The sequence below is a fragment of the Plectropomus leopardus genome, chromosome 23 (genome assembly GCF_026936395.1).
Source record: "Plectropomus leopardus strain MGB_pleo_1.0 chromosome 23, ASM2693639v1, whole genome shotgun sequence".
In the NCBI taxonomy this organism is placed as follows: domain Eukaryota; kingdom Metazoa; phylum Chordata; class Actinopteri; order Perciformes; family Serranidae; genus Plectropomus; species Plectropomus leopardus.
This window is the reverse complement of record NC_142198.1, coordinates 21,885,001-21,898,188: the sequence shown is the minus strand read 5'-3', so window position 1 is coordinate 21,898,188 and position 13,188 is coordinate 21,885,001. Positions and strand designations below refer to the sequence as shown.

The 13,188-nt window shown below is 39.1% G+C and overlaps 1 protein-coding gene across 1 annotated transcript in view; it reads left to right on the top strand.

Annotated features, from left to right (window-relative positions):
* The first annotated feature begins 6,396 nt into the window (after positions 1 to 6,396).
* The window catches only part of trpc5a (transient receptor potential cation channel, subfamily C, member 5a), a 141,521-nt gene continuing 134,729 nt past the window's right edge, over positions 6,397 to 13,188 (top strand). Inside the window, 2 exon segments of the mRNA XM_088073698.1 lie at positions 6,397 to 6,562; positions 12,587 to 13,188. The exon segment at positions 12,587 to 13,188 is cut by the window's right edge and continues 66 nt beyond it. The gene's annotated coding sequence lies outside the window, so the exon portion shown is untranslated.

The following is a 13,188-nucleotide window of genomic DNA, read 5'->3' as shown; positions in this document are numbered from 1 at the left end:
ACTGGCAGTGTTTTCAAGTAGCAGGAAGCATTTGTCAACTGCCTGAGCGGGGGCGCCATTGAGCCATCTAACCACCTGAATACAACATTATCCTCATCCAGCCATTACAGCAAGTGGAAACAAACACTATATACAACCTCTGTTACACGTGGCAACGGGGGGAAAAATTAAACATATTGTTAACATCACTGTCACTTTAGATGCATATAAATGTAATCTTTTTTTGAAGATTTTGTAACATTTCTAGTTTAACATTGTTTAATTAAAAAAGACAATATTATAATTTAATATTTTATAATTTAATTTTGATTCGCAGCAGCCTGTGATTTGAAAAATGTGACATGAAAATTTGCCTGCTGTCATTGCTAATATGATGTATTAGTGCATATTTGTATGCATGCAAAAGTCCTGCTCGCGCGGTTTCTGCACATTCAGACGGATGTAATAATATCAGCAGTCCAGTCTTTGCAGACACGGGAGGAAGATCTGCAACAAAAGTCCTCACAAGGTTGATGTTTTTTATTAATGTGATGGCAAATGCATCAATATGCATGAAAATAAGATCTTTGTTATCTTATTTTGGTGTAAAAGGTTACTGTTCTGGTTTTTTAACTCTGCCTTTTCAAATAAAACTTCTCTTTTTTAATGCAGTTTGTCAGCACTGTTTGTATGAAGACTTGTGACTATTAAAATTTTTTTTATCTGCTCAGGTTGGTAGTATTTGTTTGCCCTACTTAAATTTGCCATCAAAATTTGAAGGAAATTTGTTTTTTTCGCCTGCTCATCACCTCCAACACAAACATCTTGAGTTTAAAAGGTGTTTTTTCAGAGTGCAGAATTGTTAGCAAAGATTGGAAATCTCTCTCACTCTTTTCAGCCACTTTACGCAGTCCTCCGGCCCCTGCATGGCTGTTAAACCTTACTGTCATTCTCTACCTGTCCACCAGATGGCCTCGGACTTCCCGCTTCCCAGTCACGTGACTCTGCTCACCTGTTTCCACTTTCTCTCATCAGTCCTGCAGCATCTGATCAGCCCATTTGAGGAAATATCCCGTCAGCTGTGCTCAGCGTGTAAGTGTGGAAGGTTGTCTATTGTCTTTCTGATTGCACTGAGGAGTCTCACTGCAGTTTATGACACTTTAAATTTAATATGTATGTTTGTAGAGAATTGCAGTAATCTAAGCACACAAAGTCAACGTCACTTAAACAGAGAAATCTACCTTAAATCAGCTTTCAGTGGCCACTGGTCATATCCGACTCTGCAGAGCAGACGGTGCGTTTAATTCCTTACAAAATCAGCTTGTATATCATCTCATTACATTTTTCTCATGTTTTTTTATAGGCATTAAATGAATTTTCTCAGGTTTCAGTGGTTTAAGTGCTTGTAAAAGGCATCTGACCTGAAGGCGATGCAGGTGTTTCACTCTCCTCAGAGTGTGTCACTTGCAGAAACCAACCCAAAGTGGAAATTAGATTTTTGGCATTTTGTTGCCATCTGGTGTCCAACATTATAGTTCAGCATCTCCCTGCAGAAGACACAGAGCTCCTGCAAAGTAAAGACCATTAGCACAGATCAACTCAAGGATATGAGTGAAAATTATTTAAAAAAAAAAAAAAAGAAGAAAGAAATACTGTATTATTTATTTTTTAAAAAATGAAACACGGAGGGAAGGCAATAAGCAACCTAAAAATAAATGGTCAAAAATAGGAAAAACTTAAGAAAATTAAAGAGCAAAAAAAAAAAAAAAAAAAGTTGTTATAATATAAATAAAATAAAATGATTTTTCTGTAACATATTTTTAGTACATAATTTAAAAAATAGGCAATTTTCTGTTTTTTTAAATCTCTCCAGGATTTAATAAAAAAATAACAAATTTCTGGCTATTATTTTGGGCTATGTCTTGTTACGTTGCTTATCGCATTCTCCCCATGTTTGAAAAAAATCAAACCAACTTGCTAAAGTTTCAAAGGGTTAATCCACTCGAGCTGCAGCCTATAAAATTGCTTTTCAAATCTCCAGCTCTCAGTCGGTGAAGTAACCAACCAACCAATAAGACTGTTTCTGCCTCGAAGACATTTCAGCGAAGCTAAACCTCTCTGTGTTTGCGTCTCAGTCTTTTCTTTCACTTCTTTTCACACTTGATGGCCGTGCGCCTTCACACCCCGCCGAAACGAAAGATTGAAACAGCATTCATCTGATGAAAACACTCCCCTCTCCTCAGCATCTAATCTTTGTGTTTTTTCACGCCGTTATCAAACACTGCAAGCAGAGTCCAGGCAGGCGGGATGAAAGTGTCATGGGCGCAGGAAGTGGGTGCTGATGGGATTGTTTCAGGGCGGGATGCTGATCCGTGTAGCAGCTCAGGTGAAGAAGCTGGAGTTCGGTGTCTCACTCTGTTTTCACACTTTGTCTTCGTCCTCCTCTCCCCTCCTGCAATCGATGCTGCAGACCGGCTGCATCCATCATCGGGGTCGACATTCATTTCACTTTCTCCTGATTAATGTTTCCCAACTCGCCAGACTGCGCTCAGTTTGTTTAAAAAAGTGTAATTGAAGGCGACGCAAAAAGTCTTCAACGTTTGGTGAAACTGCTGAGCTGTAAATCAAAGATGTGACACTGTTTCTGATCCCGAGCACTTCCTCTTTTAATTAACGAACCAATCACAGCGAAGAGCAAAAACTCAGACAGCTTTGGAAATTATTCTGCTGTAAAAGTCCTGTCATGATACTAATAAAGTGCTCTTATAATGCTTTTAACCCTTTGAAACCCGAGCAAATGGGTTTGTAAGCATGGGGAGATGGCAATAAGCAATTTAACGAGACACGAACCCCCAAAAAATATCAAGACAAAAAACCAAAAACAAAACCAACAAAAAAAGAGATGAATAACAGGTGCTGAAAATTATAAAATAAAATAAAATAAAATAAAATAATGATAATTAATATTAAAATTAAATAATAATATTACTATCATAATAGTGTTGTGGATATTTTCTCTTCATTTGTGGATAATTTTCTAATTTAATAGTTTACAAAAAAGAAAAAAAGGTTATGAAGTGAAATAAATGAAATCCTTTTACACATGCTATTTTGTTCATTATAAATATGAAAATATAAAAAAAATCATCCAAATAATTAGTGTCTCGTAAGTTGCTCACTGCCTTCTTCTTTCTTCCAGTTGCAAATGGTTAAAACAGAGTCAGTCATTAGAAAATTATCACATAAGTAGGGGAAATATCAGGCAATTTACATTTATAATGCTTTCAAAACTAGGTCATAGAAATGTGTTATTATTATTATTATTGTTTTGTATTTCGTTTGATCAATTTTTCAGTTTTTGTTCTTTTGCTTTTCTTCTTTGTGACTTTCTTGTAGATTTTTACTAATTTTGCTATTTTTTTTCACTCCTGATAATAACTATAAAGATCAACTTGTCGAGTTCAGTCTGACTCATTCGTTTATTTCTTCAGTCCCACAAAGAAATATGACCGCGGTCTGTGGCACCGCGTTCACCTGGACTCGAAGAAATGAGCCCAACATGAAATCATCTTCATCTGTGCTCTTTTTTGTCATTTTTTGAAAGCTTTGTAATTTCTCCTCCCTCTGTCGGGGTCAAAGCGAACTCACACAGATCCCTATAAGTGTGTGTGTGTGTGTGTGTGTGTGTGTGTGTGTGTGTGTGTGTGTGTGTGTGTGTGTGTGTGTGTGTGTGTGTGTTCGTAGGTGTCAGACAGAGTGCTCAGATGAAAGAGTGTGTGTGTGACTTGTCTGAGAGCTGAAGTGTGAGGGCAAGGTGACTTTGGCATAATCCAGCAATATGAATTTTTACACATGGAAACCTCACAGAGGGACACGGAGCGAGGAGGAGGAGGAGGAGGAGGAGGAGGAGGAGGAGCACCAGGAGTGACAGAAGGAGCACGGTTAGAGAAAAGATGTGAAAGAGAAAGAGAGAGAAAGCTGTTTCTAATCCTCCAGCCGGCTGAGTTCACCCCGCAAAGTCTTTTATTCACCAGAGACCGGCTTTATGGCGTTATGTAAAGACGTCACGGAGCTAAGAGCCATTTCCTTCAACCTCTGCCCTCTGCTGAAGATATCGAGCCTGTGACCATTTGAGTACGCCCCAGAGGCCGCTCAGTAAGGAGATTATGGGTAACAGTGATACAGAGAGCATCAGACGGGCTGGAGCTGAAATTAAAGCTGCAATATGCCACTTATTCTTTCATAAAACACGCAGGATACTTTCAATTAAGACTTAACGCGGGGAGAGCAAAGTTTAACACTGGAAAACTCATATTAACAACTCCAAAATGAACTGTGCTCTTAATTATGCTCATGGTTTTACAGGATGTAACTGTAATATTTGACAATATATTGATATAAATAAGAAATGCACTGATTTTATTTTCTTCTTTTCTTGAACATTAGCTGCATGACAGGACAGGAGAGAAAAAGGTCCAAGCTTCGATTTTGTTTTTCAGTCCAGAAAAGCATCAGCGGCTCTCATTATTGCACAACGATGCAATTAGGCTCTTCTTCTTCTGTTGTTTGTTTTCGGGTGGCCTGGATGCCGTGTGGCTGCAGGGACGTCGACACATTAATGCAGATATAATTAATGTTGATAATTAACGTGTTAATGCTTTTAAATCGTGTCAATCTTCGGCCAACATTTCCACCTTTAAGAGGCTGCATTGAGCTCTGAAGTTAAAGTGACGGTACACCGTCAATCAGCAGACTGGACCTTCACATACTCTGATTTTAGAGAGACGAACGTCTCATCAGGACTGTGTTTCGGGGGTTTGAGTTGAACCTGCAGCAGGCGATAACGCTCGCTTTTGGCTCGTCTCCTCCTGGCAGCTCACTGACGCCGCCATAATCTCTGCGATGGAGATTTAATCAACTGCTTCCTCCAGTCCACGCCGAACCATTTTCATCATCGCAGAAACGCTCTCCGGCCCTGACACCGATCAATCTGCGGATGAGTGATGTTCTCTCCATTTATGACGTTTTTTTAATCATTTATTACTTTGTCAATTGTTGTTTTTCCTTGTTTTTTCTCTCTCTGCCCTTTTACATCCTTTCAGCATCTCTCTTCACTTCAGCTTTGTCCTCTGCTTAACTGGGGTCATTTTGATAAAGAAATCAAGAACACACACACACACACACACACACACACACACACACACACACACACACACACACACACACATATGCACACACACTCTGTAGAAACACATGCTGGATACACACTCATGCATGTATACAAGACACACACACACACACACACACACACACACACACACACATGCAGGCCTAATTTGCTGCTTGTCGGACCGAAGCGAATTGGTTAGCGAGGCAAATCACACAGTTTAACCGAAACGTCACGTCCGACACAGACCCGTTAACAAGAGGAAGAGGGGGAGGATGATGAAGGGCAGGAGGGAGGAAGAGGAGGAGGAGGCGGTAATAAAGGAGACGCTGGAAAAGAGAGGAAGCAGGACTGTGAGCTGAAGGAGCAAAAGTTTAATCAGGAGAGAGATAACTGAAAGAGATGCTCAAATAGTCATAAAGTGAATTTATTGACGTGATGCACAAAAGAGGAAATGTGAGTCTGAGGGGATCCGACCCAAAGTAACGCGTGTTTTAAGGCAGTGATACCATGAACCGAAAAAGAAAATAATGTTATTCAGGTGGGGACTAAACACATTTTTATTGCTTTACTAATATTACTGCTACTTTTTTTATTTTCTCTTCTCTGTATTTTTATGTAAAATATGCATTCAATGGACACACTTTCCCAAAAGAAGTCCCATCGTTTTTTGTTTCTTCATACTGACACTTCAGAGAGGAGCCTGACTCTCCTGCCTGCAGTCAACACCGAGTTTACATCCATATGAGGCCCTGCTGCCTGTTACACTGTCTCCTGATTTACCCTGGTCTCATTATTATCATCATCATCATCATTATTATTATTATTATTATTATTGTTAGTATTATTATTATTATTATTATTATTATTATTATTATTATTATTATTATTATTATTATTATTATTATTATTATTATATTATCATCATCATCATCATCAATATTATCATTATAATTATTGTTAGTGTTATTATTTTTCATTATTATTATTATTATTATTATTATTAGTAGTAGTAGTAGTAGTAGTAGTAGTAGTAGTATTATAGGGCCTACCAGCGTTTATTCTAATGCAGGAGGCGCTGCCAATAACGCAGAGCGATAGTAGGATTCGACCAATCACAGTGCAGTTTGCTTCAGATGACGTATGGCTTACGTAGGCGGATACAAAGCGTCGGGCGGTCTTCCGATTGGACGACAAAACCAAAACAAGCCTCTGACCTCTCCAAAGGAACGATGGGAAACCAATATGGCGTTTAGCATCGATGCTAATGTGCCAACATGGACGGAAGACACCTAATATCGGATCATCGCGGGTTTGTTGAACCATGTCCCGTAAAAACACCGGTTTCTCAGGCTGGATACTGAGGCCTCTGAAAGAGTTTCCCGCTGAGCGGCGCAGCTTTCACCGCCGAAAAAAGTAAGACGATCCGACAAACGCTCCCAAAAACATTACGACTTTTCTGAATGATAAACGTTGTTAAGAATATATATAATCGACGTTTAGGATTCATTTCTTATTTCTTTGCCGATTTTGATTTGTTTTAACTCAGTTTTGTGTTTGCTTTGTCCCTTTATAGTAAATGTGTGTAGTTTTGGTCTTTTTGTGTGTCTTTGTGGTGTTTTTTTTGGCTGTTGAAGTTATTCTGTGTCTCCTTGTTTGCTGTCTCTTTGCGGTCTTTTTTTGGCGTTAGATTTGTGTCTGCGTCTCTTTGTGGTCTCATTTTGTGTCTTTTACATTGTTCTGTGTCTTTTTATTTGTGGTAATTTTGTGTCTTTTTGGTTGTTTTGTGTCTCTTTGTGGTTGATTTTTTTTTTGGGGTAATTTTGCAGCTGTTCAGAGTTGTTTTTGGAGTTGTATTGTGTCTCTTTGTGGTCTTTTTTTGGCGTTAGATTTGTGTCTGCGTCTCTTTGTGGTTGTTTTGTGTCTCTGAGGCATTTTGTGTGTCTGTGATTGCTGAGTGTCATTTTGTGTCTTTTACATTGTTCTGTGTCTTTGTCTTTTTATTTGTGGTAATTTTGTGTCTTTTTGGTTGTTTTGTGTCTCTTTGTGGTTGATTTTCTTTTTGGGTAATTTTGCAGCTGTTCAGAGTTGTTTTTGGAGTTGTATTGTGTCTCTTTGTGGTTATTTAGCGTCACTTTGTGATATTTTGTGTCTTTTTTGTGTCTTTTTTGGTCATTTTGCATCTCTTCGTGGTGAGTTCAGTGTCTGAGCTGCTTGTAGAGGTGAGGAGAAGCAGGCGTACAGGGTTTAAGACACTGACAATGTGAAGATCAGAGGTTCCTCTTTTTGATCAAGGGCAACAAAACCAGATGCTATTTTCTGTCTTTCTATAAATTCACACAGTCGAGTGAAAGATGAGTTCTGATTAAGTCGGTTGTCATGCAGAGATGGAGCAAAAAAAGGGTAAAAATAAAGACTTAGAGGAGACAGAGACAGAGGCAGGACAGGAAAAACAGAATCAAAATGTACCAGACAATTTATCTCAGCAGCACCGCTAATGAACACGCTGTCAGGTATAATGACGCGCGTGTGTGTGTGTGTGTGTGTGTGTGTGTGTGTGTGTGTGTGTGAGAAAGCAAAACACAGAAAGACAGGCAGAGATGAGAGAGAAGCAGACACATCTATAAACCTTCAGTCTCTGCTCTGAGGACAAAATGATCTGTCTCCATGTGAAATAGAGAGACGGAAGGAGGGGACGGGGACAGAAATGTGTGTTTGTCTCAACATTAGATTGGGTTGAGCGCTGATGCGGAGCTGCTCGTGACGTCTCACAGATAATGAGGCCGTCTGCATTAATGTTTCCACCAACATCATCAATATGTGATGGCATGTCTCACCGCTGCACGAGGACAGCGAAAATGTCAGAGGTGTAATACACAGACGGACCAGCAGGGGGGGACGGAGGACCAGCTCAGCGCATGATGGATGGATTCATTAGATAGATAGATAGATAGATAGATAGATAGATAGATAGATAGATGTTTGTCGTCATGTTGTGGTAATGTTGTGTCTTTTTTAGCTGTGTTGTGTCTATTTTGGGGTGTTTATTGTCTGTTTGTGGTCATTTCTTGTCATTTTGTGTCTCCTTGAGGTTAATTTGTGTCGATTTTATTTCTTTTTTTGGTCATTTTGTGTCTCTTTGTGTCAATTTTTTGTCTCTTTGTGTCAATTTTGTTTCTTTTTTTTGGTCATTTTGTGTCTCTGAGGTTGATTTGTGTCTCTGTGTGGTAATTTTGTGTCGTTTTTGGTAATTTTGTGGTTCTTTGAGGTTATTTTGTGTTACTTTGTGGTATTTTGTTTCTTTTTTGGTCATTTTGTGTCTGTGGTTGGTTTCTGTCTCTGTGTTGTGATTTTGTGTCTCTGTTTGGTCATTTTGTGTCTATTTGTTGTAATTTTGTGTCTCTTTGTTGTTAGTTTGTGTCTTTTTGTTGTAGTTTTGTGTCTCTTTGTTGTAGTTTTGTGTCTCTTTGTTGTAGTTTTGTGTCTCTTTGTTGTAGTTTTGTGTGTTGTTGGTCATTTAAATCTGCAGATAACATTAATGTTTAAAAAGGACATCTGAACAGCAACACTTATACTATTAAAATACTATTATTTTTAATTAAAATGTAAAAGTGATACAGCTGAGACAGACGGAGGTCACACACACACACACACACACACACACACACTCATTCATTATGAAAACACAGGTTCTTGGCTTCTGCTTATAAGGTAGCATACCGCACATGTCCAGTGTGTGTGTGTGCGTGTGTGTGTGTGTGTGTGTGTGTGTGTGTGTGTGTGTGTGTGTTGATGTGCATGTAAACACTGGTTAAGCTCAGACTAATCTATTTGAGCCAAATTTTACACACACACACACACACACACACACACACACACACACACACACGCGTCACGGCGCTTTCACTTTAGCGAGCGGCTGTTCTGGAAAATGTCACACACTCACGCAGACGAACAACCGTCTCCTCGATCTTTCCCTCCGCTCTCCCATCCGTCTCTCTTTTCTTTTATCTCCTCCTCTGCTCTGTTATCCGTCTCACCTCTCTTTAAACAGGGTTCATACATATTTTTCAGGCAAATTTTAAAAAGACCAAACAGTCTCTGAAATGACTGTTATCGATGATTTTTCATGGCTATATTATAACTTTATTTAAAAAAATAATTCAGATCAGGATTAGAACTCATAATTCATACATGTAACCAAGGGACTGTTCGATATTTATGCGAGGGGAGGGAGCGGTGCAAAGAAACGGGAGACACGTCAAATATCTTTTTAAGTACTGAAGAGAGACTTATATTTGTATTTTATTTTTAGGGGAGGGGCATACAACTTTAAATGTTGGTATTTTGTGTTTATTTTGCGCTCGATTTTTAAAGGGAAAAAGGGACAATTTTTAAAGAAAAAATATTTTTATTTATTTATTTTTTTAAGAAAACACACCTTCAAACCCATGGGACTGCATTTTTTTATATCATTATTATTCTTTATTTTTTAGCCAAAAATACACCCTTCATCACAGCCAGAAACCCTAATAACAGAAATTATAGTCGGATTATGTAATTTCCAACTGTCCTTGAACACAGCATGTGTTATTATCCAGGTTTGTGAAACAAAACATTTCCAAAACTTTTCCAGGCCTGAAAGTTGCTATTTGTTAATTCCGTGATTTTTCCAGCTTTTTCGTGACCGTACGAGCCCTGTTTTAAATTCCCGTCCTCCCCTCGCTCCCCCGGCTCGCCTCCTTTATTCCGCTCTCGTCTCTCTCCACCTCTCCGCTGTCCCTTTCCTCCCCCCTCTGCCTTCTCCATTCATCTCTTCATGATGATCCAGTAATTGAATCAGTGTGTCCCATGGATACTGACTCCCACACACGCTGGGCACACACACACACACACACACACACACACACATATACACACAAACACACACACACACACACACACACACACACACACGCACTCACCACAACACGCACACACTGTCCAGACACGGCGGGAATAATGGCGAAGGCACCAGGTGTCTGCGTTATGATGGATTATACGTGTCCCTGTTCTCACACACACACACACACACACACACACACACACACACACACACATTCATTCCCGCCGGAGCAGTTATCAGCAGAGAGCATTAGTGCGGTGAATACGGTGAATACGGTGCGGTGACTCTGCATTTGGAGCAGCTGAACATTATTTTCTACACTGATACTGACGCTGGTGAATATTACTGTTTCTGACATATTTAAAGATTTTTAAGCCCCTTAAAACTTAAAAGTTAAAATCTACGTTTGGTCCTTGGCAATTAAAACTGATTAATGCAAGCAAGTGAAAAAAAACCTGAATAAAATCAATAAAATTAGATGAAGGAAATTCAAATTAGAAAAATTATTTCAGTTTACAATTATTATTATTATAATTATTGTAATTTAATATATTTATATATATATATATATATATAATCTATTATAAATTATCATTTATGTATTTTTATTATTATATATATATTTTAAAAGTTTCCTGTTATGATAAAAAGTCCAATTTTGCTGATTTTTATTTTGATTTAAAAAAATCAAAGGAAAATTAAATTGGTAAGAAACATTTAGAGGAAAAAAATCACTAGAAAATTTAAAAGAAAAGAAATTGCAATTATTAAAAATCACCTAGTATTTTTGAAGAAAAAAATCACTTATTCTAAAAAATATAAACCATATATCACCAACAAGTTTTAATTTTTTAACAGAAAGAATTTGCAAAATCTTTTAAAAATCACCATATTTTTGACCCCCCTTATAAAAATAATAGTCCCAAAAAATTTAAGAAAAAATTCAACTTTTAAAGATCACCCAAAAATTTTCAAAGAAAAAAGAAATCACAAAATCAAGAAAAAATCACCCCCCAAAAAAAATAGAAGTTTTTTAAAATCACCAAAAATTTTGAATAAACCCCACCCCAAAAAATTAAAGAAATTAAAAAAAAAATAAATAAAAAATTAATAAAAAAATATCCAGTTCAGCTAATCCCCCAATGCACTCTGCTTCTGCATCAATCAGATTTTTCAGTCATTTTTCTCACTTTCTGCTCTTTGGACGCGCTCTGCTCTGCTCTGCTGCCCTGAAGCATCTCCTCGGCTGTTAGGTGAAGACATATGGGCGACTCACCAACCAACGAGGTCTTTAATCAAAGTGCAAAAACTTGTAAAAAAAAAAAAAAAAAAAAGGGCTGGGAGGAGATGAGATTGGCAAAGCACGATGCCCGTCGTGATTTCTTTTTCGTGACTCAAACTGGTAAACTTGAGTTCACCGGCGGCCTCCTGAAACTCCAGGACGGTCATCATTTACTTTCAGCGCAGGTCTGACTGGACCTTTGGCTCGAAGCCTCCTCAGCATTCAGGCAGCACCTTCCAGTTTCCAGCTGCTCTGTGCACCTGGGACCCGCCCCCCCGGCCATGATTGACAGCTCTAATTAGCAAGAGAGGCATTGATAAAGACATCAGTGAGTGGACATATAGAGCACCTTAAAGGCTTTTCCTAAAAAACAATGTATAGATTCACAAAGATAACCCGTCTCAGCTGTGTTTAAGTTTATTTATCTGCACAGACTTTAATTTCTTCTTGTTTTTCGGTGCTTGGGTCGTTCCGAGAGTTTATGAAAAAGTAGTGACCAGGTGCTGGACTGTCTTCAGGTGTCTGTATTTGGTTTTGATTTGGCTGTCGACAAAAAAAAAAGAAAAAAAAAAAAAGAATGCACTTTTAAAGAAAAGATTTTTGCAGTTTTAAAGAGTACTTTTTTTTTTTTTAAGACTTTTTGTCTTTATTAGGTAGGACAGCTTAAGTGTGAAAGAGGGAGGGAGAGGGGATGACATGCAGAAAATGGCAGAGATTTTTTAAAAAAAATTTAGTGATTTTTTTTGTTGCAGAAATGTCCTAAAATCACCCTAAAATATGAGAAATGACCTATAATCCAAGAAATACCCTAAATAACCTAAAATCCCACAAAAGCATTAAAATCCTAGAAATGTCCTGAACCCCCCCCCCCAAAAAACAAAATTGGTGATTTCTTTTTCCAGAAATGTCCTACAATAGAAGAAATGTCCTAAAATCTCAGAACTGTTCTGAAATGTCCCAAAGTCCTAGAAATGTCCAAAAATTCTAGAAATGTCCTAAAATCTAAGAACCGTCTTGAAATCTTGGAAAAATCCTAAAATCTTAGATAAGTCTTTAAATCCCACAAACATCCTAAAATTGTAGAAATGTCCTAAAATCCAAGAAAAGTCATTAAATCCCAGACACGCCCCCTAAATCCTGGAAAGCGTCCTAAAATCCTAAAAACGTTAAAAATGCTTCACGTTTTAACTCCTTCTGTTTATGTGGAAAATACGATTCTACAAATATAAAGAAAAAGTATTAAAAGCCCATATTTTATCCTTTTTTTTTGCAGAGTGGGACAGTGGTGGAGAGACAGAGGGAGACAGACAGACAGACAGACAGAGACTCAGAAACAGACAGAGACAGACAGACAGATGTGGTCTCCTGCGGGTCTCAAACCCCCGGCGCTGCGGTTGCGGATGCGGACTCCGGGAGCCGGGACGCCCTGCGGGGAGCAGCGCATTGATCCGCAGTTGTGAGCCGCACCGACAGTCCTCCTCATCACCTGTGGCTTCAGGTCTGTGGTTTCACTGAGCGCGCGGAGGAGAGAGAGACACCTCCTCCCCTCCTGTCCTCCTGTCCTCCTCTCTCGCTCCGCTGCAGGAGACACCAGGATGGGTCGCGCGGAGCAAAAGCAGCATCACCACCACGAGCAGAAGCGTCGCGAGCCGCTCCGTCTCCGTCCAGGTGGCGCGAGGAGGACGAGCTGATCCCGAGGAAGAGGAGGAGGAGGAGGAGAAGACAGGAGGAAGGCGGAGGTGGAAATCCCGCGAGAGAAGAAGAGACAGACAGACACAGAAACACGCAGAGAGCAGAGCAGAGCGAGAGGAGACCAAGTGAGGAACCGCACGTGAGGTGCGCGAGACCCCCGGGGAGAGGGGACTAATCGTTAAT